The sequence below is a fragment of the Pteropus alecto genome, unplaced genomic scaffold (assembly GCF_000325575.1).
Source record: "Pteropus alecto unplaced genomic scaffold, ASM32557v1 scaffold95, whole genome shotgun sequence".
NCBI lineage: Eukaryota > Metazoa > Chordata > Mammalia > Chiroptera > Pteropodidae > Pteropus > Pteropus alecto.
In genome coordinates, this window is record NW_006441071.1 from 3,230,865 (window position 1) to 3,239,613 (window position 8,749).

Consider the following 8,749-nt stretch of genomic DNA (forward strand, 5'->3'; position numbering starts at 1 on the left):
AGTAATTATAAAGGGAAGGGTAGGATCAAGGGAAAGCACAAGGGAGAATGCAGTACCCCAAGGCTAGTAAAAGGATGGGAGTTATCACCCTAGGCTTGAATGGGTGAGGGGAATGTGCAGCTAATGGTACCAGGATATATAAAGGGCTGTGTACAGAGAGCTGCCTGGTGAAAGGCACAGACTCAAAAGACAAGGAGCCAGGGGAACAAATATTCCACTCTCACCCTTTTTTCTCATAACCATCTTGTCCTATGCTCCCCACTGGCTGAACCCAACCAGTTCCTATAGAGTAGCCCACCAGGACATAGAACATGGTGGAAAAACATCGAGACAATCTGGAAGAGAAAACGGAAGATATCCAGCTCAAGAGGCCAATATAGTCTAGTTAGCAAAAACTGGGACACAAGCTGAATAGCATCCTGTTATTGCCAATATGTGATTTAAAGTAACAACTCTTATGTTGTTCACTTGGCAAGCTGGTTGGACATTAATTTGCAAGTCCATAAAGGAGAAAAAGGGAAATTGTATATTATAAAGAGGGAACAGAATCCAAGTAAGAGTTAGGTAAAGAGTTCAGGGCTTGTGAACAGAAAAGCACCAAGCGAATGCATCTACTTTATTTATTGACTTTACATTCTGCATTAAAACTCAGTTTCCAGAAATTTTAGGCCACTCTAAATTGACCATCCTAAAACATAATTTTATATATATATACACACATATATATACACATCTATATATATATACATCTATACATGTAGATGTGTATATATATATGTGTATAGATGTATATATATATATAATTATATCCCAATATAATGTTCAATTTGCATCAATTTTATCTATTTTATATTTTGTTTCTCTCTTATAATTTTGTAATCATTCTCACCTACCATACGCATACAGTTTATTATCTGAAAATAGATTGATCCTAGAAAGCAGAAAATGCCTGCTTTTTCTGTACCCCTCATGATACCTATCATAATCCCTTAACATAGGAAGCACTTTAAAAAATGTCTCTCAACTAGCTCCCAGTGAGTCACAGAAAGTCTTGCCTTCAGCAATTACCAGACATTCCTGATGGTCATTAATTATATCTCACTTCAATGGACATGGTTGTTTTTTGTTGTTTTGTTTGTTTGTTTGTTTGTTTTTTGCTATGAACAAGGAATAGTTTTAGGGATTATAAGTTATCAAAGTTAATATCTGAAATAAATAGATCACATGAATGCTAACTACTATTGGGTGAAAATGAGACTGCTAAATCGTGGATAAAATGGTTCTTGGTGCCACCAACATTTCTTTTTCCTAAATGATGTTTCCTGATATAGCAAAATTCCATGGGAATAAAAGAAAGAAAGGGAGAAAATACAGTCAATTTTGGGACCCCTTTCCAGACACTGTTCATTCATTCTTTCATTCTTTCAACAAATATTTATTGAACACTGCTAGGGATACAGCAATGAACAGTCACAATTCCTGCTTTTATGAGGAAATCCCATCATGAACAAATAAGTATACTTGTTAATTAGTGAAAAGGTATACAAAAGAAATAAAGAAGGGAAGGGAACATGACTGATGGCAGTGGTTGGGTGCCAATTTAGGTAGAGTGGTGAGGAAAGCATTTCTAACAAAGAACATTTGAGCAAATGATAGTTACTTTGAGTAGGAAGCACAACATGTACATATCTGGGAGACTGCCAGAAAACAAGGAAAGTGAAAGTCTAAACAAAAAACAAAAGCTTGTGGGTGGAATCCGAATACTGTTGTGCTTCATAGGTTTTGTGGGATGACACATACACAAACTATTTTCCAGGAAATGTCTGTTATCCTGGAACCCTGAAGAAACCCATTCTTCAGGGATAAAAATATCTATATGGCCAGAGAACAAGTTTTGTGATTCAAAGATAAACTCCAAATTTGAAGTGGTTTTTACAAAGCATTTGTGAAAGGCCTCAAAGAGACCCTCGTCTCTCCAGAAACATTTCTTGGTGAAATTATTTGAAATGGAAACATACTAAAAGACATTAATGAAATAACGAAGGAGCTGATCTGGAATTTAAGGAAAAGGGAATGACAGTTTCCCAAGTTTTTCCCTTGCTGGTTATATATTAGAGTCAACTAAAGGAGCTTTTCAAATAATGATACCTAGGTCCTTTCTTCAGGGATTCTGATTTAATGGATGTGGTGTGGGACCCAAGTGTTATTTTTTTATTTTTTTATTTTTTTAGGCGAGGCAACCCTTGGTTAACCTCACAGATTGCAAGGATTTTTTCAGTTTACAATCCCTTATTTTGTTATTTTTTTTATATCTACAGCACCTGGTCTTCCTAGGTGGTCTCCCATCCAAGTACTAACCAATCTTGACCCTGCTTAGCTTTCGAGATCAGATGGGATCGGGCTTGTTCAGGGTAGCATGGCTGTAGACTCCAACTGTTATTTTTTAAAAGCTCCCTAAGTGAGTCTAACATGCAGTCAGAATTGAAAATCGCTTAGTTAAGCTGTTAAAAAAAAAAATGCCAGGCCTTGTTTTTGAAATGCAAAAGCCATCTCACAATTATTCACTTAGTCACTGAGTCATCAAATTATTTATGGAGTAGCTACTATGTGCTAGAAACTTAGTACTGGAGATACAGATGGGAAAAAGCCAAACCAGTTCCTACCTTCATGGAACTCAAATGGGGAAAGGCAATTGATGAAGAAGTAAATAACTTTTTAAAAAACAAGATAGTGTAGTCAGTGCGAGAAAGAAAGCGTGATGAGATAGAGTATCTAGGCAGGAACTACTTTTGATAGGTTAAGAAAGGCCTCTCTGAAGAAGTGAAATTTAGGCTGAAACCTGAAAGATGAGAAGGAACCAATTATTAAGAAAATGTGGAGGATGAATGGCAAATGCAAAATCCCTAAGGTACAAAGTTGCTAGATACGTCTAAAAACAGAGAGGAGGCAAATACAACTGGTGTTAGAGAGAGTGAAAGAACATGTGGTGAAAGATGAAGGAAAAGTTTAGATTTCATTCTAAAACTAATAGGAAACTAGGGAAGGATTTTAAATAGAGGGAGCAATAAGATTTCACTACATTAACAAAAGGTCATTCTGCTGTGGGAATAATGGATTATAGGATTAGGGAGAGGGGAATAGAAGCAGGAAGAGCAGTTCAAGCAAGAGTTGATGGTGATTTGACCTAGCATGTTTGCAAGGATAAAAGAGGGATATGGTGAAACTCAGAGGACATATTACAAAGATTGAGCCTACAGGACTTGCTGATGCATTAGGTGTGGAGAAGAGGGAAGGAGAGGGATCCAGTCCAGCTCTCAGGTTTTTGGCTTGAGTATCTGAATATTTGGAGGTACCGAAATGGCAAAAACTGTTGGCCAAATAAATTTAAGAACAAGGAACCAAAAGTTCTATTTGGGATATACTACATTTGAAATGCCTAGGAGGTATCCAGTTAAAGGTGCTGAGTAGGCAAATGAACATGCAAACTTCAAGTTCTTAGGAAGATGCTCTGAGCTCAATGTATATATTTGGCAGTCATCAGCATATGACTGGTGTCATGTGTGGGACTCACTGGTATACAGGAGTTAAAAAAAATATGCATGAGACTCATGGTGTCTAGAAGGAAAGGCACCAAGAACTCTTCTTAGAGAATTAACATTATTTTAGACCTCATGGATTGAGATGTTTTTGACTAAGGTCCAGTGGTAAGAAAGGACCAGTGAGGGAAGGACAGTCTGGACTGGTGACCCCAGGCTCATTACCAGAGCAAAAGTGCTTGCAGAGAGTAAGGGCCAGTTCAGACACAGCACATGGCTAACACTAAATATTCAACCTGGCTCTCGTTGCCGAAGGTGGGTTTGGGACAATGGCTAAGCAGCTGAATGTAAAACAAACAGCTGTCAGCTTGGAAGCTCAAGTGTAATTGCTCTTGGTCCAGGATGCAACTTGAGGGTGTGGGATCATTCACCTGTACAGAGGTTGACTGTGGCCTGTGCAGGATTTTAAACCAGCAAGGGTGCTATTTCTACTTCAGACAAGAAAGCTGCATCAAACTGCACAGGATTAGCTATTAACCACAGATAAGACTGCAGCAAAAGCAATAACAACTGTAAACTAGAACCTTTAAAATCCTAAGAAGATTGTCCAGCCCTCTCCTTCTTTGGCTATTGGAATCGGAACGAACCTCTTTTGTAGGAGTTAGACTCTGGGCAACTTAATGGGGAAACCCCAAAGCAGAGACTAGACATCTTGTTAATTAAGCTGGTGGGGTCTTAAATATTTAATTTACTTATTGGAAGAATAAGTAATCCTATCTGTATCCCAAACTACTGAGGTACTTCATACTAAATATATGCATGGATCCCTCACTTATGATTTGTTTGGCCCTGGAAACATTATCTAACCTTAAAAGAAGGATTAAAATAAGCTTCATGGTGTAATATGAGGATCAGATACATATAAAGGTAAAGCACTAAATACTGACTGTTTCATAGTAAATATTCAGTAAATATTAATTATAATTAACTTCTTATTAAGCATTATTAAGCTACTATTTAAATTCACCTTGTTAGACTCACCCCATTGTTTTGAACTCATTTTGAATTCTACTCTGCTCAGCTTCCTGCCAGCTGATCATTTGATTAATGGCATCATTTATGTTCTCATACAAAATTTTAAAAAAATGTTTATAAAACATGGCCTCTAGGTCACATTAATCTCTTCCTTTCCTGAACTCGTATATGCCATCCCACCAATTATAGTTCTTGATTGCACTCTAAATATTCCATTTGCCTTATTTTTGTCTTCCTAACTAAACTGCATTTTTTTAGGATAAGAATGAGGTCTTAGTCTTCTTTTAAAATTTCTTACCACATCTTTAATAGCATAAGGCACATAAGAGACAAGAAATGCACACTTTTATTTAAAGATGGTCCTAAGCAGAATTTGAACATAAGTTTTGATTATTTTCTCTTTTCAGTTTATTGGTCCCTAGAAATATAGCACGCATACGTATACAAAATCACGATGTTTGTACACCATAACTTCTCTGTGAATCAGATTCTTTTTCTTTAAAATGAGCAGACTAGATCAGGTAATTTTTAAAATCCTTTTATGGTCTAAAAATCTCTAATATTATTTTTTAAAAACTGCATTTCTATAAGTTTCCAGAGATAATGGATGATCAATTCATTCATTTATTCAACAAATGCTAATTGAAGGCCTACTATGTACCAGGCACACTTTTAGGTGCTGGAAAAACAGCAGTGGACAGAACATCTCTAACCTCATGGAGCCTTCATTTCAAAAAACTCATTTTATTAAAACCTCAACCAAGGAAATTTTGAAGTTGGGATGAAAAAAAGATATAGGCCATACATCAATGTTTTAAACTTTAGAAAAAAGTCTTTACAACATCCCTTTTCCATTTTATTCCAAAAGAAAGAAATCCTGGTTCCTAGTCAGCCTACATATTTTCTATTCATTCAATCATCAAGATATGAAAGTCAGAAACAGGCAAGATCTTCCCTCCATTTCCCCCATACATCAGTGTCTGTCTATTTTCCCTTGAAAATATCTCCCATTACTCACCCTTCCCATCCATTCCTACTGCCCCCGCTTTGGTTCAGGCCTTCAGTTATTCTAACGTAGGTAAGTAAATGTCTCATACTTGGTCCCGCTTGACAAAGCAAGACTCTCAGCAAGGCACTTTGCTACTCAGAAAATTCCAGGTTCTTCATTGCCTTCTTAACAAAATCCAAATTTTTTAACGTGGTATGTCAGGCCTTCAACAATCAACTTAAAACTGCCTTTTAAAATTATTTCCCTCTACTTCCTCTTATATACTCTATGCTCTAACCAAAATAAACCACTTATTTTCCATCCCTACCTTCCACCTGATATACCCACTACTTCTGATCTCTGGGTTTTCTGTTCCTTCTATCTGGAATTTCTGCCCTTCCCCAATGATGCATGTCCATACATATCAGTAGCTTAAAAACATAGTAAAATCAGTAGCTACCTAACAGGAAGCCCAGACTTAGGGAATCTACACTATTCAACATGATCAGTGACCCTGCCTCCTTCTAAATTCATACTCTTTTGAACCAGCAAGTAACTTTCATCTTCATGATAACAAGATAGTTGTTAAAGCATCTGGGATTACAGCCCCATGCCTAGCTGGACAAAGAGGGGAGAGAGAAGAGGATGAACCTACATCACAAAAGCAAAAGCTTTCTAAAACTCCCTAGTACATTTCCACTAACAACCACGTGGCCAGACTCTGTCACCTGGCCACTTTTAGCTGAAAGAGAGATTGAAAAACAAGTTTTTAACTGAGCATATTATCACCCCAAACAAAAATAGGAGCTCCCTTAATAGAGAATATGGGGAAACTGGATAGCAAGACAGTCTTAGCCAGACAGCCTGAAGTATCTGCCACAGTTGGCAACCAACAGTATCAAGCATACACAGCCAAATCAGTTTTACTCACAATACTTTTAATACACATTGTCACTCACCTTTTCAATTAACAACAAAAACAGGGAAGTCCTGACTACAGATGCATGGTCAGGGCCTTGCTTTCCTTCTACTCCATTCTCTCTACTCTTCCCATGTCACCAGGTGGGAACAATGCCTCTTTTCTTCAGTGTTAGTGATGCCCAGGAATGAAGCAGAGGCAGATAAAAAAGGAGACTAGAGGGCTAGGACAGGGCATAACTATGAATACAATATTTATAGTATGGACTCTAGTTCTGTTGTGGTACATTATAACATTTTTATCAAAACACAGAATTATAAAAATATAAAATTTTTCTACTTTACATCAAACCCTACTGTCACTCCAATTGATACATCTATTCCTTTTTTTTTTTTTTTTTTTTTTTTGGCGAAGCTAGGTTCCTGATCCTGAGATGGAGCTCAAGAATGAATTCAATTTGTAGAAACTATATTTTTTTTTATTGTAGTAAAATATACATAATACAAAATTTATCATTTTAATCATTTTTGGGTGTACAGCTCAGTGGCAGTAAGTACATTCCTAATGTTGTGCAACCATCACCACTGTGCTTTTCCAGAACTTTTTCACCATCCCAAACAAAAACTCTGTACCCTCTAAACAACAACTCCTTCTTCCTCCTTCTCCTGGTCCCTCTTTATACTTTCTGTCTATGAATCTTTTCATTCTTAGTACCTTATATAAGTGGAATCAGATAGTATTTGTCTTTCTGCATCTGACTTATTTTATTTAGCATGTTTTCAAAGTTCACTCATGTCATAGCATACATCAGAATTTCAATCCTTTTTAAAGTTAGACAATATTCCATTGTATGTATGTACTGCATTTTATCTATCCATTCACCTGTTGATGGACATTTTGGCTGTTTCCATCTTTGGGCTATTGTGACTAAGGCTGCTAAGAATATTAATGTAAAAATAGATGTTTGAGTCTCTGTTTTTTAACTATTTGGGGAGAAATTATATTTTAAGCAATGTTAAAGTTGTTAAAATAAATCACGTATATTATGTATTTAGGAGAATTTTGTGGGCTAATCTCAAAACTACCAATTATTTGTAACATATTTCTGCATTAAAGTGAATTCCAAGTTTTAGATAACTAACAGAAAAGAAGCCTCTGGTAAGTAACAACATGGTATGTATTCCCTATCTGAGAATTTTAAATTTATCTACAAACTTAAATATAGCTCATTACATATTTTAGTTCTTGGCCTATCCAGGGCCAGAGAAATCAGGCAACAGACATGATTCTTGAGTTAAGCAGTGTCATGGGGAACTAAGTTGTTATTAACCAGCCCCTAGTAACAAAAAAAAAAGAATGGGGTTAGGAACAGGGGTTGAGATATGTGTTTCTTATGACTCCACCCACTTGCTGTCTCCCTAGAAACAGGTATTGTAGATTCTCATAATCAGATGTTCTTGGAGCAGAATACAAATATAAAGTAATTGGATGCAATGCACAAGGTAAGCAGAGATATTTTAAATACTTGAAGGCTGTGAAAATTTTTATTTTGTTCAAAATCACAACAAACATATAAAATGAATCCATACCCCATATTAAATATGTTTGATGTGGCTAGAAAAGACAAGATGAAGCTGGGTGTAGACACTTAATTAGATATGTCCTACTTTTTATAGTCTCATTTTCTTTTTGTACTTTGAAGCCACTAAATTATACTTCTGGTCTCAAATATTTTCGTTGGCCCTTAAAAATGCATAGGCTATAACCATATAGATAACTTGCCCTGCAGTGAGTTTTAATTCTCATTTGCACCCTCTGAGGACACTTACTTCTGACAATATAACTCAGATAACTAATTTTTTGACACTAATATAGTGGCCAGAATAACAACTAAACAGAAAAAAAAAACCACATATTGTCTTTACAATTTCTGGATATAAAATAAAATCATGCTAGTAATTAGAAGTTTCTAGAATTGAGAGTAACAGCATTTCAGAAATAAACTACCAAATTCCTGACTACTATCAGCTTTTTTATACAGGAAAATGCCATAGTAAAAAGTAAGCAGTGAAACAAATAACCTCTTCCTACTTCCACATATCCACAAGACTCTCTGTGTTTGACAAACTTTTCTATTACAATTCAAAGTTAATTCCCTTCTTAGAATTCTTAAACATTCACTGTGAATTACTTTATTAATATAATAAAATTAATACTACCTAATATAGAATTGTGGTTTCCAGTTGTATATTCCCTTGAATGCTGAAGATA

General features: G+C 35.9%; 1 pseudogene; it reads right to left on the reverse strand.

Moving 5' to 3' along the window:
• Positions 1-2,309: 2,309 nt before the first annotated feature.
• Positions 2,310-2,428, reverse strand: LOC112485018 (annotated as a pseudogene).
• Positions 2,429-8,749: the final 6,321 nt, after the last annotated feature.